General features: G+C 45.6%; 1 protein-coding gene across 4 annotated transcripts in view; it reads right to left on the bottom strand.

Annotated features, from left to right (window-relative positions):
- The window catches only part of cux1b (cut-like homeobox 1b), a 477,189-nt gene that overhangs the window by 190,035 nt on the left and 260,287 nt on the right, over nt 1-26,867 (bottom strand). The gene's annotated exons all lie outside the window — the stretch shown is intronic.

The raw sequence follows: 26,867 nt of genomic DNA, 5'->3' as shown, positions 1-26,867 counted from the left end.
TTGTTACAGTCATACATTAAGCACTTAGAAAACGTTTCTTTATCAAAAATATCTACTGACAATGCACTGCAGCTATTTAATAGCTGTCATTCAGTGACCATCATTTTAAAAGGACACGTCACCAGCATGATTTGGTATCAACAGAGATGACAATTTTCACAAGCCTAAAAATTACTCTGGCACATGCCTTGAATGGGCCAGGGAGTGAGAACAATTCTTCACAATGTAAGGGTATCTATTTGATTCTTCATTTTGCACATGGATGTTCTACAGCAAGCCTACCTGCACAGTCTTTGTGATTTGCCCCACATCCAGGACAAGGGCCTTCCTATTGCACCAGGAAAAATATATACCAGGGCGGCAAGGTGGCACAGCGGTAGAGTTGCTGCCTCACAGCGGCAGTGACCCAGATTCCATCCCGACTACGGGTGCTGTCTGTACGGAGTTTGTAGGTTATCCCCGTGACCTGTGTGGCTTTTCTCCGAGTGCTCTAGTTGCCTCCCACACTCCAAAGATGTACAAGTTTGTAGGTTAATTGGTTTTGGTACAATTATAAATTGTCCGCAGTGTGTAGAGTTGGTGTGCGGGGATCGCTGACTCAGCATGGACTCGATGGGCCAGTTTTCGCCCTGTATCTCTAAACTAAACTGAAAAAAAACCAGACACAAATCCAATGTAATCCATACAGATTGATAAAGTCTGCCAAAGGCAGGCAGAGTAACCTGATCTGTGCTTTCCAGCAGCAAGCACCACCCATGTTGGTTGATCCAAATTCCAGTAGCTCTCATTCTGCCAATAAACTCCCGAGTCCAGTGTAGTATCTTCCCATAAACTCCAGAAAACTTCCAAAGATCATTCGTGCTTGGTACCCAAACCTTTCTTTTATTAATGAGATGCCTTGCTCCAAGTATATGATCTGGCTTCCTTTTAATGTCTACAGATCCAGGGCTCTGTTAGTAGCCACCAGTGTAATAGAAAATTATCCAACATGTGGTTGAACAACACTGAAAGATTCTTACGGCCGGTACCGAATATCACAGAATAATACATGGTAACTTATCAGGCACTGAACCATCCATCCTACCAACAACTATAGTGCAATCCTGAGCTACTATCTACCTCATTGGAGACCCCTGGACTACCTTTATTCCTCACCGCCAGGCCCCAGGTGGTCAAGATGGGGAGACATACATCTAACCCTCTCACCCTGAACACAGGATCCCCCCAGGGTTGCGTCCTTAGCCCCCTACTGTACTCCCTGTACACACATGACTGTGTGGCCAGGTTCAGCTCCAACTCCATCATCAAGTTTGCCGATGACACTGTGGTGGTGGGCCTGATCTCCGATAACGATGAGAAGGCCTACCGGGAGGAGGTGGCTGATCTGGCACTCTGGTGTCAGGGCAGCAGCCTCCTCTTGAATGTCACAAAAACTAAAGAGCTGATTGTAGACTTCAGAAGGGCTCAATATCCGAGGACGTACACGCCACTGGAGTTAAATGGGATTACTGTGGATAGGGTGAGCAGCTTTAAATACCTGGGAGTCCACATCACAGAGGATCTGACATGGACAACACACATTGCCGTACTGGTGAGTAAGGCAAGGCAGCGCCTTTACCACCTCAGACAGTTGAGGAAATTCAGAGTCTCTCTGAGGATCCTTCAGTGCTTCTACTCTGGGGCAGTAGAAAGCATCTTGTCCGGGAACATCACAATCTGGTTTGGAAACAGCTCTGCCCAGGACAGGAAGGCTCTGCGGAGAGTAGTGCGTTCGGCTGAACGCACCATGAGAACTACACTAGCCCCCCTGCAGGACCTTTACATCAGGAGGTGCAGATCCAGAGCCAGCAACATTATGGGGGACCCCTACCACCCCAGCAACGGACTGTTCCAACTGCTACGGTCAGGCAAACGCCTCCGCTATCACGCTGTGAAAACAGAGGATGAGACGGAGTTTCTTCCCACAGGCCATCAGGACGGTTAACTCTCATATCACCAGGGACTAGTTTGATTTACTGTATTCATTTATTTTTTATGTTAAAAAAAATAATTCTATTGTGTTTTGTAGTTTAGCACAATCCGCAGGCGTTGCCACTTTCATTTCACTGCACATCTTGTATATGTATGTGACAAATAAACTTGACTTGACTTTCCATGTACTGTACACTGTAGATGAATCGATTGTAATCACTTTTTGGCGTTCCGCTGACAGGTTAGCATGCAACAACAAAAGCTTTTCACTAAACCTCGGTATACGTGGCAAAAAACTAAACTAAACAAAACTAATTTATTGTGTAAAAAGAAACAGCTTTGGCAGAGCAAAGCTGGAGTAAAGCCTTGTCATCTGTACAAGGCTCTCTCAGTAATGCAGATAGACACAAATGCTGGAGTAACTCAGTGGGTCAGGCAGCATCTCGGGAGTAAAGGAATAGGTGACGTTTCGGGTCGTGACACTTCCTCAGACTCTGTTTCAGATCGAGAGCCTTCATCAGACTGTCTGATGAAGGGTCTAGACTCGAAACACCACCTATTCCTTAACTCCCGAGATGTTGCCTGGCCCATTGTGTTACTCCAGCATTTTGTGTCTATTTACGTTAATTTATTGATTGATATCAAGTGTTGCGTGCTTCAAAAAGGACAAATGAATGAGTGAGCCCTCCTTGTACATCAATACACTGCACAATTAAGGGGGTAATAATTGGCATTCTCCAAAATATACTTGAACAAATGCACCGTTAATTACTTCAAAGTTACCAGGCTGCATCTTTCCCCACATTGTTATCTCTCCCAGAGACCAATGCTTTGAATGTGATCAACACGGTGAATATTGGAAGTCTATTCACCCATAAGCACATCACAACTGAAGCTAATGCTGCCTCCAGGTGCAAACACAACTGTCTTCCCCACGTGGCCTAGGATCACTTTCTTAACTCTGACACTGCCATGATCAGACCTCCCTCCACGGCTGCTTCAGGCAGCTGAGAGCTGTCAGCTCAACATGATCCAGCATTGTCCACATGACATACGTGGCTCAGTGTCTCAGCAGTTACCCTACAAGGGGCCATCAGAGACGCTGCAGGTCGTAAGAAGTGGTTTGGTTTGGTTCCATGCTGAACCTTACGCAGCACTTTTAATTTTCAAATTGCCCGGCACTTACTTTATAAATCGATAAGTTCATAAGTTCTGGCAGCAGTAGAGCAGCTGCCTCACAGAGCCAGAGACCCAGGTTCGATCCTGACTACGATGCTATCTGTATGGAGTTTGTACGTTCTGCCCGTGACTTGCGTGAGTTTTCTCCAGGAGCTCAGGTTTCCTCCCACACGCCAAAGAAGTACAGGTTTGTAGGTTAATTGGCTTGGTAAAATTGTAAGTTGTCCCTAGTGTGTGTAGGATAGTGTTACGGGTCGGGGCAGAATCAGTGGGCCATAGGGCCTGTTTCTGCGTTGTATCTCTAAACTAAACTAAACTAAAGTCATAAGAACAGAATTAGGCTATTTGGCCCATCAAAACTACTCTGCCATTCAATCATGGCTGCTCTATCTTTCCCATTTCACCTCATATTCCTGCCTTCACCTCATAAGCCTTGACACACACACTGATCCACAACCTGTCAATGTCCGCCGTAAAAATACCCATTACTCGGCCTCCACAGCCTTCTGTGGAGCAGTGGAAATTACTTTAAATGAATGGTAAAAGGATACTCAGTCAATAGTTCTAATCAGCTTTGAGCACTTAGAAGCCTTCTAAAGATCTTGTTAGAGTTTTAGTTTTGTTTTTATGGTTTTAAAAATAAAAACAAGATTCTGCTTAATGAAATGCTTTTCAGAAAGAACCTGCGATTTGCATGTCAGCTAAACAAACAAACAAACAAACAAACATAATGCGCACAATACTGCACAATATACAAATATTCAAAGCATTTCCAACGATTTTAAGTTTCCAAAACCTGGCTTTATTATTGAGCAGAGGATAAAACCTTTTTTTTTTTTAAATTACCAGGGGGCGCCGTAAGATGGCTGCCTCGTCTTTCTCCTTCTTTGTGTTTTTAGAATGTTGTAAAATGCATGTTTTAGTTTATCTTTAGTTTTGTATTATGTGGTGGGGGGTGGGGGAAACTTTTTAATCTCTTTCCTCTACGGAGATGCGACTTTTTCCTTGTCGTATCTCCATCTGCACTGCGGCCTAACATCGTGGAGCTGGTGGCCTCGTGCTAGGATCTTGGGATTTCCAACCAGGGGAGCCTGCAGACCTAACATCGTGAGCTGGCGATCCCTTTGCCAGGGATTGACCTCAGAGCTCCAACTGTGGGAGCCTGTGGACTTTAACAACATGGAGCTCGCTGTCCCTGGTTGGAGACCGACATCAGGAGCTCCAAGCCACGGGAGCTTCAACCGGCCCGACACGGGAGCTTCGACTGCCCCGGGACAGGGGAGTGTAGAATCACGGGGCAGGGGGTCTAGAATCACGGGGCAGGGGAGTGTAGAATCACGGGGCAGGGGGTCTAGAATCACGGGGCAGGGGAGTGTAGAAACACGGGGCAGGGGGTCTCGAATCACAGGGCAGGGGAGTGTAGAATCACAGGGCAGGGGGTCTAGAATCACAGGGCAGGGGGTCTAGAATCACGGGGCTGGGGGTCTAGAATTAGAGGGCACAGGTATAATGTCATAGAATGATGCTGCCGACTCATCCATGTCGATCGAGATGCCCCAATTAAGTTCGTTCCAATTGCCCATGTTTGGCCTTTATATTTCTAAACCGTTCCTATCCATGCACCTGTCCAAATGATTTAGAAATATTGTGACTATATCTGCCTCAACTTCTTCCTGTAGCAGCTCACTCCATATACTCACCACCCTCTGTGTGAAAATGGTGCTCCCAGGGTTCCTATTAGATCTTTTCCCTCTCACTTTAAAACTAGTTCTTGATTCCCTTCCCTGGGAACGAGACTCGTTGCTTTCACCCTATCTGTTCCCCTCAGGGTCGTTTATACACCTCTATAAGATCACCCCTCAACCTCCTGCTCCAAGGAATAAGTTTGCAGCCTGCCTAGTTTGTCCAAACAGTTCAGTTCCGGCAACATCTTCCTAAATATTCTTTCCAACTCAATGGCATCTTTCCTGTAGCAGGATGACCAAAAGTGAATACAATATTCAAGGTAGGGCCTCACCAACATCTTGTGCATCTGTAACGTAGCATCTCAAATCTACTCAGTTTCCTTACTTGGGAACGTGAGAGGAGAATCATTTGGACATAACCTTTTGGACCAGTCTGTTATGTAGGACCTTGTTGATGGCCTTCCTGAGGTCGATGTACACTACATCCACTGGACTGCTGTCATCTAGACACTTTGCCATCTATTCAAAAATTCAATCAGATTGGTTAAACAAGATCTGCCCTGGACAAAAGCCATGTTGGCTGTTTCTGAAGAAGGGATACCACCAATCCTTTTTCTCCAGCGATGCTGCCTGACCTGCTCAGTTACTCCAGCACTCTGTGTCTATATCTGGCTGTCTCAGATACTTCTTTCCAAATATCATAAAAAAGTGGTGACCATGTGTACAAGAAATCTACTACAATCATTCTACTTATGAATGATTGTGCTTATGAATGATAGCACGATTTTACTGGATTGTGAGCAAAACAAAGAATTTCACAGGATCTAGGTAAGATGATAATAAAGTACTATTGGCGATCTCTACCTCAATAATTGGCGTTGGGCTCATGTCATTTCTGAAAGCTTATATCTTGTAAAGCTATTTTCAGTTGGCAACCTTGTTACACCACTGATTTTCAATCTTTCAATGTTAAGTTCTGAATAAAAACTGGTGATGCGCATCATTTGCAAGCAACTGGAGTCTTCAGGTTATCAGTTTCCATTCTACTACTAAAGTTGTTTATGATTTTGACATTGCAGCGTTTTTTTATTATAACTGCAGTGTATTTATGTAGCATCATATATACATTTACAAGATTCATGTATTGATTCCACAACCCACAGATCTTAAAAATATAAATCAGCTGCTCACAAAATTGAGTACTTTGCAAAAAAAAGCACATTAGGTCAGTTATGAATTTTACTGAATCCTTTTTGCTCTATTTCATTCTGAGAGCAGTACTCTCCAATGTCCTGTCCATACTCTGATCCACTCCACTTCCCCTTCTGATTTGTCACGGACTGTTACCGTAAACTTGATTAAATAGTTAGCAATCATTTATATTGACAAGACAATGTCTACAATTTTTTCTGAAACCTGTAGAAATGGTAGAGCTGCTGCCGCACAGCACCAGAGACCCGAGTTCAATCCTGACTATGGGTGCTGTCTGTGTGGAGTTTGCACCTTCTCCCTGTGACTGTGTGTGTTTTCCCCGGGTGCTGTGGTCTCCGCCCACATTCTAATTACGTGCAGGTTGGTGGCTAATTGGCTTCTGTAACGTGCCCCTAGTAGGATGAGAAAATGGGATAACAATGAACTAGTGTGTGGGTGATCAATGGTTGGTCTAGACTTGTGGTCTAGTGGGCCAAAATGCATGTTTCCACGATGTATCTCTAAACTCTAAACTCTGTGATAAACATCAGTCAAATTAAAGACAGCGAAAACAAACTTACATTTAGAAACCATTTTTCATTTGCTCAGGGCATTGAATGTTCAGGACAAGGAAGTGAATTACGTTTGACCTGCAGTTATTATCACTTAGCAACATTTTGTAGCAGTTGCTTCTCAGAGGGAAAAATATTGTACTAGTATTAAATGCTCAACATAAATTTGTAACTAATTAAACTTAAATCAATGGTCTAATCTTCTCCTACTTTACTATAGATTGGTAAGATTTTGTTAACTTTTTTAAAACGTTAAAACTTTTTTGTGAGACTGCACAACCAGCATTGCTCCCAGCAGACAAATCAACAGTAACAGTAAGGAATACACAGTAAACTGATGACAATTTATCCTTGTCTTTACTTTTATTTATAATGAATGATCTCTTGCTATCCACTTTGTTGCTGTAACCCTGTAAATTTCCCCGGTGTGGGATAAATAAAGGAATATATTATTATTAAAACAAAATATTATGTTCTTACTACAAATAAAATTCAGTTTGGTCTCTTGCTCATGAAGTCAGAATCTTGTGTCTGACGCGTGTGTGCGTGCGTGCATGTGCGTGCATGTGTATGTGCGTGCATGTGCGTGCATGTGCGTGCGTGCATGTGTGTGCGTGCATGTGTGTGCGTGCATGTGTGTGCGTGCATGTGCGTGCGTGCATGTGTGTGCATGTGCGTGCGTGCATGTGTGTGCGTGCATGTGCGTGCGTGTGTATGTGCGTGCGTGTGTATGTGCGCACATGCGTGCGTGCATGTGTGTGCGTGCATGTGCGTGCGTGTGTATGTGCGCACATGCGTGCGTGCATGTGTGTGCGTGCATGTGCGTGCATGTGTATGTATGTGCGCACATGCGTGCGTGCATGTGTGTGCGTGCATGTGCGTGCGTGTGTATGTGCATGCATTGAGCTGAACTTTTTCAAAGATAGCATTTGTTCTTCGGAGAATAACATTTTCCATTTCAATCTACCTCTTGACTAATACTGTCATTAAGGTCGTTAATAGAGAATGTAACATGGCGTCAAACATCCATGCTGAACAATATAATTCAAAGTGATCAAACAATCTTGAAAGCTTTCAAAAGCTGCTTTCTACACATGTTCTCCAGGGTGATTAACACTCGTGGGCACTAATTGGTCCTTGTGGTTTATATTCATGATTACAACCCCACAGACGTAATACAGGACCATGAGGTTCACTTCATTACAACTGTTTAAGTCTAGGTTTATTATTGTCACGTGTATCGAGCTAAAGTGAAAAGCTTTGTTTTGCATGCTATTTGAACAGTTCAGATAAAACTATACATAAACACAATCAAGTCAAATCAAGTACACTTAAAGCTGCAATGTCCTTTAAATCAAATTGTTGGATTGGGGTGTTGAGATCAACGGGTGGGATCTTTCACTGGAGATGATGGGGAGAGGAACTGAAATCGTGAGGATGGAGAGGAGGGATTGCCATTCAGAGAAACACTTTCGGAAGAAGTCACTCAGAGGATTGAAGGGGGAAGGCCAATGAACTCTGTCTATATGAACTTTATTAAGGCCTTTGGCAAGGTCCCGCACAGTGGGCTAGTCTTAAAGGTTAGATTACTTGGGGTCCAGGGTGAGCTAGCTATTTGGATTCAAAATGAGCTTGGGGTAAGGAGTTCGTTGGCATGGTCGATTTTCTTATTGGCAGACTAGTAGAGTGCCACAAGGGTCGGTTCTGGGCCCACTGTTGTTTGTTATCCACATCAATGATTTGAATGACAATGTAGTTAACATTGTTAGTAAATTTGCAGATGACACCAAAATTGGTGGTATAGTGGATAGCGAGGAAGGAAATTCATGTTAGCAACAAGATCCAGATCAGTTGGGAAGGTGGCCCAAGGAATGCCATTTAACTCTGACAAGTGTGCAGTGTTGTACTTTGAGATGTCAAGCCAGGACAGGGCCAATTACACAGTAAATGGTGGAGCCCTGGACAGCGTTTCGTTGTGTTTAGTTTTTAGTTTACAACGCGGAAACAGGCTCTTTGGTCCACCGAGTCTGTGCCGACCAGCAAACCCCGTACACTAACACTATCCTGCACACACTAGGGACAATTTACAATTTTACCTAGCCAATTAGGCTCCAAAAATATAGATTCTTTGGAGTGTTGAAGAGTCAAGGGAGTTTTTATTGTCAAATGTCCCAAAATGGAACAATGAACAGAGAGATCTGTGAGCACACACGCATGGTTCCCTGAAAGAGATGAGTCATATGGACAGAGTGGTGAAGGCAGCTTTGGCAATGTTGCCTTCACTGGGAAGGGTATTTGGAGATACTGCCTGTGTTCGGCAATAGAAAGATGTTATTATGTTGGAATTTATTCACAAAATGCTGGAGTAACTCAGCAGGTCAGGCAGCATCTCAGGAGAGAAGGAATGGGTGACGTTTCGGGTCGAGACCCTTCTTCAGACTGATGTCAGGGGGGGGCGGGACAAAGGAAGGATACAGGTGGAGACAGGAAGATAGAGGGAGATCTGGGAAGGGGGAGGGGAAGAGAGGGACAGAGGAACTATCTAAAGTTGGAGAAGTCGATGTTCATACCACTGGGCTGCAAGCTGCCCAGGCGAAATATGAGGTGCTGTTCCTCCAATTTCCGGTGGGCCTCACTATGGCACTGGAGGAGGCCCATGACAGAAAGGTCAGACTGGGAATGGGAGGGGGAGTTGAAGTGCTCAGCCACCGGGAGATCAGATTGGTTAACGCGGACCGAGCGCAGATGTTGAGCGAAGCGATCGCCGAGCCTGCGTTTGGTTTCGCCGATGTAAATAAGTTGACATCTGGAGCAGCGGATGCAATAGATGAGGTTGGAGGAGGTGCAGGTGAACCTCTGTCTCACCTGGAAAGACTGTTTGGGTCCTTGGATGGAGTTGAGGGGGGAGGTAAAGGGACAGGTGTTGCATCTCGTGCGGTTGCAGGGGAAAGTGCCCGGGGATGGGGTGGTTTGGGTAGGAAGGGACGAGTGGACCAGGGAGTTACGGAGGGAACGGTCTCTGCGGAACGCAGAAAGGGGAGGGGATGGGAAGATATGGCCAGTGGTGGGGTCCCGTTGTAAGTGACGGAAATGTTGGCGGATGATTTGTTGGATACGCTGGCTGGTGGGGTGGAAGGTGAGAACGAGGGGGATTCTGTCCTTGTTACGAGTGGGGGGAGAGGGAGCAAGAGCGGAGCTGCGGGATGTAGAAGAGACCCTAGTGAGAGCCTCATCTATAATGGAAGAGGGGAAGCCCCGTTTACTGAAGAATGAAGACATCTCTGATGCCCTAGTGTGAAACACCTCATCCCGGGCGCAGATGCGGCGTAGACGAAGGAATTGGAAGTAGGGGATAGACGTTTTCAGGAGACTGGGTAGGAAGAAGTGTAGTCCAGATAGCTGTGTGAGTCAGTGGCTTTATAGTAGATGTCAGTCACTAGTCTGTCTCCTGTGATGGAGATGGTGAGGTCCAGAAACGGGAGGGAGATGTCGGAGATAGTCCAAGTATACTTAAGGGCAGGATGGAAATTGGAAGTGAAGTGTATGAAGTCAGTGAGTTCTGCATGGGTACAAGAGGTAGCACCAATGCAGACGTCGATGTAGCGGAGGTAGAGTTCGGGGATGGGGCCGGTGTACGCCCAGAACAGGGATTGTTCGACGTACCCGACAAAGAGGCAGGCATAGCTAGGGCCCATGCGAGTGCCCATAGCTACGCCTCTGGTTTGGAGGAAGTGGGAGGAGTCAAAGGAGAAGTTGTTACGGGTAAGAACCTGCTCTGCTAGGCGGAGGAGAGTGTTTGTAGATGGGGATTGGCTGGTTCTACGGTCGAGGAAGAAACGGAGGGCTTCGAGACCATCCTTGTGGGGGATGGAAGTGTAGAGTGACTGGACATCCATGGTAAAATGAGGGAGTGGGGGCCTGGGAACCGGAAGTTATCGAGGGGATGGGGAGCGTGTGGGGTGCCTTGGACGTTGGTGGGGAGGGATTTAACCAGGGGAGATAGGATGGAGTTGAGGTAGGTGGAAATAAGTTCGGTGGGACATGAACAGGCAGAAACAATGGGTCTGCCGGGACAGTTCCGTTTATGGATTTTAGGTTGGAGGTAGAATCGGGCCGTGCGGGGCTGGGGAACTATAAGTTTGGAGGCATTGGAGGGTAGATCGCCGGAGATGGTGAGGTCCGTGATGGTGCTGATGATAAAGGTCTGGTGTCTGTCGGTGGGGTCATGGTCCAGGGATAAGTAGGAAGAGGTGTCTGAGAGTTGTCGCCTGTGCAGAAGTGTGCAGAAAAGATTCACTAGAGATGTTACTTTGTGACTTAGGTAGACACAAAATGCTGGAGTAACTCAGCGGGTCAGGCAGCATTTCTGAAGAGAAGGAGGAATGGGTGATGTTTCGGGTCGAGACCCTTCTTCAGACTGATGTCAGGGGAGGGAGCAGGACAAAGATAGAATGTAGTCGGGGACAGGAAGACTAGTGGGAGAACTGGAAAGAGGAAGGGGATAGAGAGGGAAAGCAAGGGCTATCTGAAGTTACTTTGTGGTTTGAGTTCCAGGAAGAGGTTGGATGGGTTGGGACTTTTTTTTGGCGTGTTGGAGGCTGAGAGGTGGCCTTATCAAGGTAAACAAGACCATAAGGGGCATGGCTAAAGTGAAAGAATAAGAAAATAACTGCAGATGCTGGTACAAATCGATTTATTCACAAAATGCTGGAGTAACTCAGCAGGTCAGGCAGCATCTCGGGAGAGAAGGAATGGGTGACGTTTCGGGTCGAGACCCTTCTTCAGACTGATGTCGGGGGCGGGACAAAGGAAGGATATAGGTGGAGACAGGAAGATAGAGGGAGATCTGGGAAGGAGGAGGGGAAGGGAGGGACAGAGGAGCTATCTGAAGTTGGAGAAGTCGACGTTCATACCACCGGGCCGCAAACTGCCCAGGCGAAATATGAGGTGCTGCTCCTCCAATTTCCGGCGGGCCTCATTATGGCACTGGAGGAGGCCCATGACAGAGAGGTCAGACTGGGAATGGGAGGGGGAGTTAAAGTGCTGGGCCACCGGGAGATCAGTTGCGTTAATGCGGACCGAGCGCAGGTGTTCAGCGAAGCGATCGCCGAGCCTGCGCTTGGTTTCGCCGATATAGATAAGTTGACATCTAGAGCAGCGGATGCAATAGATGAGGTTGGAGGAGGTGCAGGTGAACCTCTGTCTCACCTGGAAAGAATGTTTGGGTCCTTTGATGGAGTTAAGGGGGGAGGTAAAGGGACAGGTGTTGCATCTCGTGCGGTTGCAAGGGAAAGTGCCCGGGGTTAGGGTGGTTTGGGTAGGAAGGGACGAGTGGACCAGGGAGTTGCGGAGGGAACGGTCTCTGCGGAACGCAGAGAGGGGAGGGGATGGGAAGATATGGCCAGTGGTGGGGTCCTGTTGTAGGTGACGGAAATGTTGGTGGATAATATGTTGGATCCGCTGGCTGGTGGGGTGGAAGGTGAGAACGAGGGGGATCCTGTCCTTGTTGCGAGTGTGGGGATGGGGAGCAAGAGCGGAGCTGCGGGATGTAGAAGAGACCCTAGTGAGAGCCTCATCTATAATGGAGGAGGGGAAGCCCCGTTTTCTGAAAAACGAGGACATCTCGGAAGCCCTAGTGTGAAACACCTCATCCCGGGCGCAGATGCGGCGTAGACGGAGGAATTGGGAGTAGGGGATAGACTTTTTGCAGGGGACCGGGTGGGAAGAAGTGTAGTCCAGATAGCTGTGCGAGTCGGTGGGCTTGTAATAAATGTCCGTCACTAGTTTTTCTCCTGTGATGGAGATGGTGAGGTCCAGAAACGGGAGGGAGATGTCAGAGATAGTCCAGGTATATTTAAGGGCAGGATGGAAATTGGAGGTGAAGTGTATAAAGTCAGTGAGTTCTGCATGGGTGTAAGAGGTAGCACCAATGCAGTCGTCGATGTAGCGGAGGTAGAGTTCGGGGATGGGGCCAGTGTACGTCTGGAACAGGGATTGTTCGACGTACCCAACAAAGAGGCAGGCGTAGCTAGGGCCCATGCGAGTGCCCATAGCCACGCCTCTGGTTTGGAGGAAGTGGGAGGAGTCAAAGGAGAAGTTGTTTGACATTTCCGTCACCTACAACAGGACCCCACCACTGGCCATATCTTCCCATCCCCTCCCCTCTCTGCGTTCCGCAGAGACCGTTCCCTCCGCAACTCCCTGGTCCACTCGTCCCTTCCTATCCAAACCACCCTAACCCCGGGCACTTTCCCTTGCAACCGCACGAGATGCAACACCTGTCCCTTTACCTCCCCCCTCAACTCCATCAAAGGACCCAAACATTCTTTCCAGGTGAGACAGAGGTTCACCTGCACCTCCTCCAACCTCATCTATTGCATCCGCTGCTCTAGATGTCAACTTATCTATATCGGCGAAACCAAGCGCAGGCTCGGCGATCGCTTCGCTGAACACCTGCGCTCGGTCCGCATTAACGCAACTGATCTCCCGGTGGCCCAGCACTTTAACTCCCCCTCCCATTCCCAGTCTGACCTCTCTGTCATGGGCCTCCTCCAGTGCCATAGTGAGGCCCGCCGGAAATTGGAGGAGCAGCACCTCATATTTCGCCTGGGCAGTTTGCGGCCCGGTGGTATGAACGTCGACTTCTCCAACTTCAGATAGCTCCTCTGTCCCTCCCTTCCCCTCCTCCTTCCCAGATCTCCCTCTATCTTCCTGTCTCCACCTATATCCTTCCTTTGTCCCGCCCCCGACATCAGTCTGAAGAAGGGTCTCGACCCGAAACGTCACCCATTCCTTCTCTCCCGAGATGCTGCCTGACCTGCTGAGTTACTCCAGCATTTTGTGAATAAATGGCTAAAGTGAATGCTTGCAGTCTTTTTCCCCAGGGTAGAAAATTCAAAACTAGAAGGCATAGATAGTCTTATGCTGCAAGGGAAGAGATTCAAGAGAGACCTCAGGTGCAACCTTTTCCACACAGAGGGTTGTCTGTATTTGGAAAGAGCTGCCAGAGGAAGCTAAAGAACTAAATGCAATTACGACTTTCAAAAGACATTGGGACAGATATATGGATAGGAAAGGCTTAGAGGGATGTGAGCCAAATGCAGGCAACTGAGTCTAACCCCGAACTACAACTTGGTCACCATAAACAAATTGCTTAAAGGGGTTGTTAGCATACTGCACAGCTCTATGGCACTACTTTAAACCCAACTTGGCCAAGGAGTCACCCAACAATGCCCAGGGAACAATGTGTACAGATTTCACCAAAGGACTTTCCATTCCATAAGAAGTAATTTCATTGAAATTGAGTCAGAATCACAAGAGTAATTCACAATTAGAATTGTAGTTCGAGCTCCAGAAAGATCTTTGGATGAAGAGACCAAGGACCATCTATGTATCCTTGCCAAATGGTATAGTCATGGGTGGAAAACAAGCTGGTAGAAGGTCATAAAGTGAGCGTGTAGGCTGGCTGGGCGAGTGGACTAATCACCGAGCTAGGCGGAATTATTTAAATGGTGTGAGATTAGAATGCAAGTGCAGCCAAACACTGACTACAAGGGAGATGGAGCGCAAGACTGCGGAAGACTCCAGCAGGGCTCTGGTGGGACTGGATTGGCTGGGACTTCGATTTACGGTTTAAAAGGGATTTGAGCGGCAACTTTTCCCTCACAAAGAGGGTGCTGGATATATGGGAAAAGTTGCCATTGAAAGCTGTAGATATACAAATACAAATGTTTAAAAGACAATTGGGTGTACATTGATGGAAAAGGTTTACGACCATGTGGGTCAAAACAAGAAGATAAGACTAACGTAGATCGGTATCTTGGCCGGCACGGACGATTATACCTGTTTCCGTGTTGTAGAACATTTTGACTCTATTACTTTCCCTCCACTTAAGAGAGTATAAACTCGAAGGCATAGATTTAAGGTGAGAGGGGAAACAGTTAGGGGGGGATCTCACAGGCAAATTTCTCACAGAGGATGGTTGGCAAGCTGACAGAGGATGTGATAGTCATAAATACTGTTACAATTTTACAAGACAGTTGGACAGGCACATCGACAGAAATGCTTCAGAGCAATATGGGCCAGGCCCAGGCCCAGGCAGATGGGTCTGGCTCGGGTAAGCCACTGGGTCAGCATGGAAGAGTTGGGCCAAAGGGCCTGTTTCCCTGCTGCATGTCTCCATGAATCCAATCAAATTGTTACCCATTGCAGCTTTGAGGTATAAATGCCTTACTTTTATACTCACATTATGTGTTTTCCAGCAGATTCCAGGCCAGTGTAGCTACATAACAAGTGTTTGCTAATAGTTACTGCTCAATGAATCCCACTGGCTGTAATCGAGAGAACATCCCAGGACCTACCTTCTGAACCATATCTTCGTTTCTTTACTTCCTGCAACATTCTTTGTATGTTCTGGCCTGGAACCTCTGTTAAAAAATAAGTTTTGATAAGAATATAAAACAAGGCGGAGCGTTTGATTCTAGTCTCTTGATATTGACCTAGCATTTCATAAACTGGAGCTCATACGTTAAATCCTGTCACTGATTATTTGAATGAATGTAGTCTGGCAGTGGGAATCGTGAGGGTGAAGGTGGCTCGTCACACTTGAGATGCCAACAGCTTCGCTAACAATGCAAATCTTGTTATACACTTCAACACACTGGACAAAAATCACTGCTACATTGTGTAAGCTTCAGTAAGTAGGATGCCAGGACCCTCCTTATTCTCCAATTACTTCAATATTCTTGCTCAGATCTGTACACTATTTATTCACTTTATAAAAACGTAAGTAAGCGGAGAGGAATCTGACTGAGAGAGTATAATGAGGGGAGATGTGGTTACCCACTTTAAAGGAAGAATGGAAAGACAGGTAGGTGTTCTTGTACGACTCGAAGTCATGCAGCACGGAATCAGACCCTTTGGTCCAACTCGTTCATGCTGACCCAGCTGCCGAACCCAGCTAGTCCCACTTGCTTGCATCTCACTCCACGTATTCCCTATGCAAGTATCCGTCTTTTAAATACCGTAATTGTACCAGCCTCTCCCACTTCCTCTGGCAACATGTTCCATATACACACCACCTTCTGTGTGAAAACGTTTCCCCTTTTCCCTCTCACCTTAAATCTATGCCCTTTAGTATTAGACTCCCCTACCTAGGGAAAATACTGAGAACTATTTACCTTATCCATGCCCCTCATGATTTTATAAATCTTTATAAGGTCACCCCTCAGGCTCTTAAACTTTAGGAGAAACAGGTACCAGCTGACCAACAGAAAGACCTGTTAATATACTTGTAAATCGTTTTTTCACCCTTTCCAATTTAATGACATCCTACTGGGTGACGAGAACTGTCCACAAAATACTAAAGGACTTTTTACCAACAGCTTGTACAGCTATAACATGTTTATCAAAATTCCTGGATACAATACCCTGACCGAAGAAGAGAAGTGTACAAAATGCCTTTGAGTCATCGTGTCATAGAGCGATACAGTCCACACAGACATACAAGTCCAACTAGTCCATGCCCAACAAGTTGGCATTTTAGGCTAATTGCATTTGCCAGCATTTGGCCTATATCTCTCCCAAAGACTTCCAATATTCCTTAACCTGTCCAAATATCTTTTGAAAGTCGTAATTTTATCTGCTTGGTCAATCTACTTGGACTCGGTAGGTCCTGGGTTTTAGAATCCCCTACAGCGATCGTAGGGCTGTGAGTATTCCCTTTATACATGGCCCTCATGATCTTGTGCACCTCAATAAAGTCACTCCCCCCCCCGAGAGATAGGGGAGAGATACGGGGGAGAGAGATACGGGGAGAGAGATAAGGGGAGAGAGAGGTACGGGGGAGAGAGATACAGGGAGAGAGAGATACAGGGAGAGAGAGAGATACGGGTAGATGGAGAGACGGGGAGAGGGAGAGAGAGATGGGAGAGAGAGACATAGGGAGAGAGAGAGACACATTGGGAGAGGGAGACATGGGAAGAGAGGGGTGGGGACTGAGGCATGGGGAGAGAGGTGGGGGAGAGAGGCAGGAGAGAGAGAGAGAGAGATGGGGAGAGAGAGAGACCTCATGGCTTCAACTTGCCTTATCTCTGCAATCTTCCATTCCACGTCTCCAAAGCACCGGACAGAAGTGTTCCTTCAGCTACTCTGGCCTATAGACTTCTTGATCTTAAACAACTTTTTTTAATCACTTATCCCCCTTTAAGACAGGACGTACATCAGACTAAAGCACCTTTAGAAGGGTTGCAAAAATACATGGTTCTATATCCTAGAGGGGTGAAGATGTTTCCATATTGATAAAATTCAAGACTGACAATAGACAATAGACAATAGGTGCAGGAGTAGGCCATTCAGCCCTTCGAGCCAGCACCGCCATTCAATGCGATCATGGCTGATCACTCTCAATCAGTACCCCGTTCCTGCCTTCTCCCCATACCCCCTCACTCCGCTATCCTTAAGAGCTCTATCCAGCTCTCTCTTGAAAGCATCCAACGAACTGGCCTCCACTGCCTTCTGAGAATTCCACACCTTCACCACTCTCTGACTGAAAAAGTTCTTCCTCATCTCCGTTCTAAATGGCCTACCCCTTATTCTGAGGTAAGTTTAATTGTTAAGTGTATGTTCGTGTTGTTATTTGTGAGTGGAGCACCAAGGCACATTCCTTGTATGTGCACATACTTGGCCAATAAACTTAGTCATTCATTATTAGTTGTGGACATGAGAGAATTAGTGAACATGAAGAAATCAAGAGGAATCAATGTAAGGCACAAATACCATTGGCATGGAAGGCATGGAAGGCTTGTACACCTATCACCTTCTCCAGGCCCCTTCTCCTTATGTTTGCATGCAACACTAGTGCAAATGAACCAAAATGTATAAAAATACCCTTTAATAAAATCTGACAATGTGCACTTTAACCATGTGTGATTTTTTTCTATTACAAATGTCAAACTGTGGAGTACGGAGGCAAATAAATAAATGATGGGTCTTTGTCCCAAACATTATACAGGGCACTGAATAAACACATCAAAGAGGAAATTGTATCTCTGAAAGGAGGAAGAGAAAAGATTTTTTTCTGAGTGGGAAATAAGTGTTGGATGAGCATGCAATGCTTCAGACAATGGTGAATCTAATATCATCCCTTTCAGGATATTGTAGAGCATGACATGTCAAATAATTAATAATTGGTTCTAGTGACTGTTATAATGCAGGGAATGAAGCAGCCAATTTGTGCAAAGCATGCTCCCAAAGATACCATCTTGATGAAATAATCAGCTTCTTCATTAAAGTCACAAAGGGATCAATGAGGTCCAGAACCCTTCCATGAACCCCCACCCCAACCCCACCTTAATCCCAGTATTTTTCATAGTGGTGTGGAACGTGAGTGATCAGCTCAGTTAACTCATTTTATAAAAAGGATACTGATAGTCTTGCTATAATGTGTTAGCTGCTTTGCTGAGAGACCTTACAGTTTAGTAAATCACATTATAAAAACACTCGTGTCAATAGGGAAAAGGGGTTGGCAGCTAGAGAATTCCAGACTCGCAATAACAACGTTTTTCCTCCACAGAATTTTCAAAAATAAAGACTTAAATATCATTGCACAAACGACTGCTTGCCAATTTCAATGCTAACCTGCAGTGAAACTGACAGACTGCGCCCTTTGGAAAGAGGCAACGGTGACGGATTACTGTGGGAGGTTCCATGGACACAGCTTTTTTTTTGTCCCTAAGACTGTTTCTTTTCCAAGGCAGCTTTTTTCCTGCTTGCCAATTCCCAAAGAAACTTTTAAGTGGTTCTCAATTTCCCAATTAAAATCTCGTTTCAACCAATTTGTGTTCTGAATGCTTGCGTTACAGGTGAACTACATGTACAACCAAGACTGCAGCGTTCTCAGTCAGCTGCTGCCACATCAGTGCAGATTTCAAGCCTATGGAACTGAGCATTAAACTACAATCTTCTGTGTCACAGGCAAAGTGCCAACAACAATGACGTAGCAAATAGCTGGTAAAGCAAACACATTTCCATCAATAAAATGGATGGATCGAATTTCTCTGGTGTTTCTGACTCAACATTCAATTTCTCTTCGATCATTCAACACATTGCAATGTATTCTTTTGATTATAATCAATATAAGTATATGCAATGACTTCCAATAAGAATTCTAAAAGGGGAAAGTTCAGCAGAAATCATGTATCATCATATCTGCATCAACGTGCTTGATGAGCAATTACTGTACTGCGATCACAAATTTATAAACATTATAGACTTTCGAGATACAGCTTGGAAACAGGCCCTTCGGCCCACTGAGTCAGCATCGACTAGCGATCGCCATGTACACTAGCACTATCCTACATACTAGGGACAATTTAACATTTTTTACAGAAACCAATTAACCTACAAACCTGTGCGTCTTTGGAATGTGGGGGAAAACTCGGAGCACCCGGAGAAAACCCACGCAAGAATGGGAAGAACGTACAAACTCTGCACAGCAGCACCTGTAGTCAGGATCAAATCTCCGTTTCTTTCGCTGTACGGCAGCAACTCTACCGCTGCACCTCTATGCGCCCAAATCCTAAACAATTCTCTCATCTTTGTTTCTGTAAGGAGGAAAAAGCCCAAGCACAGCCATATTCACTCTGGTGTGGTGTTTGGATATGAATTGCTTCCATCATCTTTGTTTTTGCATTAAACTATACACCTTGTGCTTCCTTTTGACTACTTGTTCATAATTCAAGTTTTTCACTATTATCTTTCTTGTGTTATTTTTGGAAAGTTTACTCCTTTCACGAAAATGTTACACTATTTTCTTCCTTAACATTACGCGAACTTTTGTCACCTCTGTCCACATGTGAATCATGCTGTTTTCATCCACATTTTCAAAATTAGCAGCATCTTTCTTTTTTATCTAGAGAGCCTTTACTTTCTCATCTCATCAGTGTTTGCCCCATTGGAGCATCTGCTTGAAAATTGGAGAAAGGGAGGTAATAACCTTATTGGAGTGTGGAGGGCTATTTTGGAGTCAGTGATACCAAGAGAAAGATGAGTCTTTCTCTTGATATCACTGTGAACTGCATCCAAAACTGGAGCAGCAGCACTGGGCCTTAACTTTGTACAGGATCAACTACTCAGAGCTAAGTTGTTACTGTACTGAGGCCAAGTTCAAGAGAATGCTTTGAATAGATCTTAACTCAAATTTTAGCCGTGGTTAATAACATTAAATACAATAGACAGCAGTGATGACATGTTGCGATCTACTTTCACACTTTCTCCCCATTGAAGTGTGACGCGATATTGTATGAAGAGTGCTAATGAGCGGGAATAAACCCGAGGTGTTCTACCTACTGACAATCCCATTTTAATTCATGCAACATGAAAATTTAACATCGGATAAATATTCCTCAGAAACAACTGCCATAAAATTGTCAGCTTCTACATCAGCAACTCTCTTTAGTCAGAGGGTGGTGAATCTGTGGAATTCTTTGCCACAGATAGTTGTGGAGGCGTCAATTGATATTTTTACGGCAGAGATAGATAGATTTTTGCTTAGTATGGGTGTCAGAAGTTATGGGGAGAAGGCAGGAGAATGGGGTTGAGAGGAAAAGATAGATCAGCCATGATTGAATGGCAGAGTAGACTTGATGAGCTGGATGGCCTGATTCTGCTGCTATCACTTATGAACTTATGAACAAAATCTTTTCACTGTACCTCCCCGTGACAATAAACAAAACTAACTAACTACTTACTTGAAGTTTACATCAAACTGCGTTCATATTTTTCTCTGGGTGTGTCGAAGCGTGGAGGTGATTCCCACAGTGCACGAGCAGCCAGCCCTCTGGAATGTGTCTGCATTCAGGGTTGCTGCAATCACCATCACTAATTGTGTTCTTTTACTCATGCCTTCACACTCAGAGTCAGGGCATTGTGCTGCCTGGCAGCTATCAGCCTGAGGACTTCTGCAGCTGACCAATACAGCCTTGTGACAGAAGGTGCCAATAAGCACGTGACAGAGGATGCGAGGAGCAAAATGGTGGCTGGGCCTAAACGTGCACAGTTCCAGCAGGGTGGTACAGAATACTGTCAGAAGCAGGAATCCTGACGTGTTGCCGTTACTGAGCTGAGCATCAACACAAACTGTGGTCACCATCACTGCTCTGCTCAGAATTAGTTCACTCATCCATCAAGTGCTGAACCTGGGGCTTACGAGATGAAGCAGCTAAGCTATGGAACACATACCTCCCTTGTTAAGTGCTACTGTTTGCAAATAAAAGTTCATTCAATCGTGCTGGAGCTTTTAATTACTGCTACCATGTTAGTATTTCAGTTCCAAACCCTGCACTTACAACAACTGAGACTTGAAAATGGCACCAAACTGGTGACTCTGTATACTCAGTGTACGACGGCTATCCACTTACACTGTGTTTGTGATGCTTATCTAAGATGTATCTAAGTGCTTATAGATAGTGATACTTGTAGTGAGTGAACTGTGTACAAAAATGAATTTCACTGTACCTCATGTGACAAATAATGTACCATACCATACCACAACTTCAAACTACTTTAAAACATACTTTCATACTCCATTTCCAGTGCATTCTTAATTAACTGTCCCTGAAGTAAACCACACCCTGAAACTTCAAACATTCTTCATTCTTCTTTCACTAATGTAAGAATGTCACAGTTCACTTTATAAATCCATAATAAGGTGATTGTGCAGCACCAATAAACCGTTCCAGAGCATTTGCAAAGGATTTATAGAGATGAAAAATGCTGGACGTACTCATAACATCTAAACGTATCCAGAGAGAGAGAGAGAGAAACAGTTTCATTCTTGATGCAAAGATCTGAAACATTAACTCCGTTTCTCTCTTTTACAGATTCTGTCTCACTTCATTTGCCCAGCATTTATCATTATGACTTCACATTTCGAGGAGCACTTTATTTTTGTAAGGTGAATGCAGCAAGCATCAATGGCACCAGAAATTGATGGATAATTATAAATGAGCAGGTTACCAAAATCTCCCCCCCCCCCCCCCCCACTAAATCTCTCTCACCACCACTAAAAACATGAACTCTGCGAGCATATTTAAATGATGATACTAATGGGTGGGTTTTAGCTTCCAATACTTTCAAACTATCGCATGACAATAACACAATGGCTCCTTAAAGACACAGTATTCTTTTTGATACAGGAATTAAACTTTTATTTTCAGAATTTAAAGTCAAGTTTACTTCTGCCACTTCTACACCTAATCAATCTTCTTGAAAAGATCCAATTCAAAATCTCAAGGAAGCTCTTAATGGGAATAAAAAGGAAGCATTTGCCAATTTTATTGTATTTTGAAATAAGTGAACTCTTCCCATCGATAGTAAATTACTCCGACCTGCAGCGAGGATCATTTTCTCCTTAACTAGACCTCATAGAAACATAGACAATAGGTGCAGGAGTACACCATTCGGCCCTTCGAGCCAGCACCGCCACAGAGAACAATGGGAACCTGGCGTGGTGGAAGAACAATGGGGACCTGGTGTGGGGGAAGAACAATGGGGACCTGGTGTGGGGGGACCGCCGTGAGCGGGGAGGTAGGGGGAGAACAATGGACGGGCGGGGGGGGGGGAGGGACACAAAGGACAATGGGGAACCGGCGTGGGGGGAACTGTTTTGGGGGGAGACTAAAGGGGGAGCCGGCGTGCTTTGTAACTTTGTCAGTGCCGTTGGTGGCTGCTATTTGTATACATTGTGTATGCAAGCAAAGAATCTCACTGTGCCTAGTCACATGTGACAATAAGGTATTCCTAATATGATCATGGCTGATCATCCAAAATCAGTACCCCTTTCCTGCTTTCTCCCCATATCCCTTGATTCCGTTGGCCCTAAGAGGTCTATCTAACTCTTTCTTGAAAACGTCCAATGAATTGGCCTCCACTGCCTTCTGTGGCAGAGAATTCCACAGATTTACAACTCTCTGGGTGAAAAAGTTTTTCCCTCATCTCAGTCTTAAATGGCCTACCCCTTATTCTTACACTGTGACCATTGGTTCTGGACTTCCACAACATCGGGAACATTTTTCCTGCATCCAGCCTGTTCAATCCCTTAGGAATTTTATATGTTTCTATAAGATCCCCTCTCATCCTTCTAAATTCCAGTGAATACAAGCCAAGTTGATCAATTTTTTCAGCATATGTCAGTCTTGCCATCCCGGGAATTAACCTGGTGAACCTACGCTGCACTCCCTCAATAGCAAGAATGTCCTTTCATCAAATTAGGAGACCTAAATTGGACACAATATTCCAGGTGTGGTCTCACCAGGGCCCTGTATAACTGCAGTAGGACCTCCTTGCTCCTAAACTCAAATCCTCTTGCAATGAAGGCTAACATGCCATTAGCTTTCTTCACTGCCTGCTGTAATTGCATGCTTACTTTCAGTGACTGATGTACAAGGACACCCAAGTATTGTTGCACCTCCTCTTTTCCTAATCTGACACCATTCAGATAATAATCTGCCTTCTTGTTCTTGCCACCAAAGTGGATAACCTCACATTTATCCATATTATACTGCATCTGCCATGCATCTGCCCACTCACCCAACCTATCCAAGTCACCCTGCAGCCGCCCAGCATCCTCATCGCAGCTCACACTGCCACCCAGCTTTGTGTCATCCGCAAACTTGGAGATGTTACATTTAATTCCCTCGTCTAAATCGTCACTATGACGACGGGTGTCAGAGGTTTTGGGGAGAAGGCAGGCGAATGGGGTTAGGAGGGAGAGATGGATCGACCATAATTGAATGGCTTGATGGGCCAAATGGCCTAATCCTACCACTTATGACCTTATGACAAGAGTCATTGGGTCACACAGCATGGAAACAGGCCCTTTGGACTAACTTGTCCATGCAAACTAAGATGTCCCACATAAGCGAGCCCCATTTGTTCGCGTGGCCCATATCCCCCTAAACCTCTCCTATCCATGTACCTGTCAAAGTGACTTTTAAATACTATCAATTTGGGTATGATATCAGGAAAATGCTGCAAATCATTACAAATGAAATGAAAACTGGACAGGTAAAACCATGAATTGAATGAGGCAGTGCCAATTTAGTTTTATGAAGGGAAATAATTGCCCTGATGGTGACATCCTCAATGTCCTCCAAGGAATGAGCAAGCAGAATGGGCCTATCATCTCTAAGTTATCATAAAATGCTGGTGTAACTCAGCAGGTCAGGCGAGGAGGTCAGGAGAGAGGGAATGGGTGACGTTTCGGGTCGAGACCCTTCTTCAGACTATCATCTCTGGTGTTCAACTGAATGAGAGGCCATTGAAGCCATTGGGATCTTAGATGCTGAGAGGATGCTTACACTAGCGGAGGATTCTAGTGCTTGTGAGCACTCATTCAGGATAAGGAAACAGCTACTTAAATTGAGGAGAAATGTCTAGTTTCAAGGGCTGTGAATTTCTGAGTCATAAAAATGAATGGGGGCGGCACAGTGCCCCAGCGGTAGAGTGGTTGGATTACAGAGCCAGCGGTAGAGTGGTTGCATTACAGAGCCAGCGGTAGAGTGGTTGCATTACAGAGCCAGCGGTAGAGTGGTTGCATTACAGAGCCACAGACCCGGGTTAGTTCCTGACTAAGTTTTCTCCGGGTGCTCCAGTTTCTTCCCGCACTCCAAAGACGTACAGGTTTATAGGTTAATTGGCTTAGGTAAAACTGTAAATTGTCCCTAATGTGTAGGATAGTGTAGTGTATAAGGTGATCGTCGGTCAGCATTGGTTGGACTCCATGGGCCAAAGAGGATATTTACACACTGTATCTCTAAACTAATGTAAAAGGGCAGATCCAGACAGACGTTTGGACAACATGGGAATCAAGTGTGGCAGCAACTTTGTGCATGGGAAACCATATCCCACAAATCTAACTGAGTTTTCTGAAGCAGTGACCAAGAGGATTGATGAGACCAGTGCCTCTAGCAAGGTCCCACATGGGAGGCTGGTCCAGAGAATGAGATCATCTGGGATCCAGCATGAGCTAGACAATTGTAGACAGAACATACCTAGTGGAAGGAGTGGGAGTGAGTGGTGGGTGGAGTCACAGATTGGAGGCTCGTGATGAATGGTGTGACGCAAGGCTTGAGGCAGGGTCACCTGCGGTGTGACATTGATCCCTGACAGCAGTGTCGAAGGTAGATAGGGTGGTGAAGACGACCTTTCATAAGTGACGGTTCTGAGCATAGAGGATGAGATGTTATGTTACAGTTGTACAAGATGTTGGTGAGGTAACCCAAAAAAGGTCAGAAGCCATTCCTTCACATATGGCTCACCAGAGCAACCCAGGTTATTCACAAACCTTTCAAGAGGTATAGTTATAACGTGAGTTTTTTTTTGAATCTCTCTTAGCAATGGACCCATAAACAACACAGCGAGGGAGGATATAGATTTGCTGGGAAGTTGGGCAGAGCAATGGCAAATAGAATTCAATTCCCACAAATGTGAGATAATGCATTTTAGATTTAGATTTAGATTTTAGATTTAGAGATACAGCGCGGAAACAGGCCCTTCGGCCCACCGAGTACGTGCCGCCCAGCGATCCCCACACATTAACAACATCCTACACACACTAGGGACAATTTTTACATTTACCCAGTCAATTAACCTACATACCTGTACGTCTTTGGAGGGTGGGAGGAAACCGAAGATCTCGGAGAAAACCCACGCAGGTAACGGGGAGAACGTACAAACTCCGTACAGACGGCGCCCGTAGTCAGGATCGAACCCGAGTCTCCGGCGCTGCAATACTACCGGTGTGCCACCGTACTGCCAGGACAGCCTACAAGGATATGATGTATGCAATAAATGGTAGGGCCCGAGGTAGTATTGGTGAAAACAGGGACCTCGTTTCCTGACAGTGTGAGCAGAAGTATAGTGTTGATGAAGGTAGAGTATAAGAGCTGGGACACCATGTTGCAACTTTATAACACATTGGTTTAGTCACAGCTGCTTTGCTGTCTGCGGTTCTGGGCACCACCCTATGGGAAGGATGTGATTGCACTGCAAATGGTGCAGAAGAGATTCACCAGAAAGTTGCCCAGCTTAGATCTTTTCAGATTTGAGAAGAGGCTGGATTTGTTATCCCTCGAGTGGACGAATCTGAGGGCAGATCTGATAGATATACAAAATTAATATGACCAGGACAGATCGGGTAGATAATAAAAATCTTTTTCTCATGGTGGGTTGTCTTTGACTGGCGGGCATAGGTTTAAGGTGAACACTGGGAGATTTAAAGAGGATCTGAAGCGAGATTGTTTTGTATGCAGAGATTCTCAGAACATTCAAGTAGCATCGAGACAACTGCATGAATAACTAAGGCACAGAGGACAGAACAAAGAACTGCAGGTGCTGGTTTATACCAAAGATAGACACAAAATGCTGGAGTAACTCCGCGGGCCAGGCAGCATCTCTGGAGAAGAAGGATAGGTGACGTTTCGGATCGGGACCCTTCATCAGAATGAAAGTAGAGGGTGGGGTGGGGCTGGGGGGGTAAGAACTGGAGACGCGAAAAGACCAGGACAAATTAGGGTCGGCAACAGATAGCCTCAGGGAGGGTGGTGCCCTGGTAGGCCAATTGTTGGCGAGGGAAGGTATGATCTCAAGAGGGATACATTGTCAACTGTGAAACTAGTTAAACAACGAGGGTGGAGGAAGGGGGTAAGGGGAGGGGGGGTGGAGGAAGGAGATAAGGTGAGGGGGGAGCAGGGGGTGGAGGAAGGGGGTAAGGGGAGGGGGGGTGGAGGAAGGAGATAAGGTGAGGGGGGAGCGGGGGGGTGGAGGAAGGGGGTAAGGGGAGGGGGGGTGGAGGAAGGAGATAAGGTGAGGGGGGAGCGGGGGGGTGGAGGAAGGGGGTAAGGGGAGGGGGGGTGGAGGAAGGAGGTAAGGTGAGGGGGGGAAAGTGTTAGTAGAAGTTACTTAAGAGAGCTCTGGACCTCATGTGGTAAATGGGATTGTTAAACAAAGAACATTATTTTCCATTTTGCTCTATATCTCTCTACTTCACCGTCTATGTCTCTATGTCTCTCGTTTCGTCTTCCCCTGACTCTTAGTCTGAAGAAGGACCTTGACCCGAAACGTCACCCATTCCCTTTCTCCTGAGATGCTGCCTGACCCGCTGAGTAACTCGGCTTTTTGTGTCTACCAGCACCTGCAGTTCCTTCTTACACATTCATGTTCCTTCTTTTCTTTTTGCACAGGTACATCAAATTACCTGAACAATCAAAAT

This window comes from Rhinoraja longicauda, chromosome 26 (assembly GCF_053455715.1).
Source record: "Rhinoraja longicauda isolate Sanriku21f chromosome 26, sRhiLon1.1, whole genome shotgun sequence".
In the NCBI taxonomy this organism is placed as follows: domain Eukaryota; kingdom Metazoa; phylum Chordata; class Chondrichthyes; order Rajiformes; family Arhynchobatidae; genus Rhinoraja; species Rhinoraja longicauda.
The sequence above is the reverse complement of the archived record's forward strand: the minus strand, read 5'-3'. Positions and strand labels throughout refer to the sequence as shown.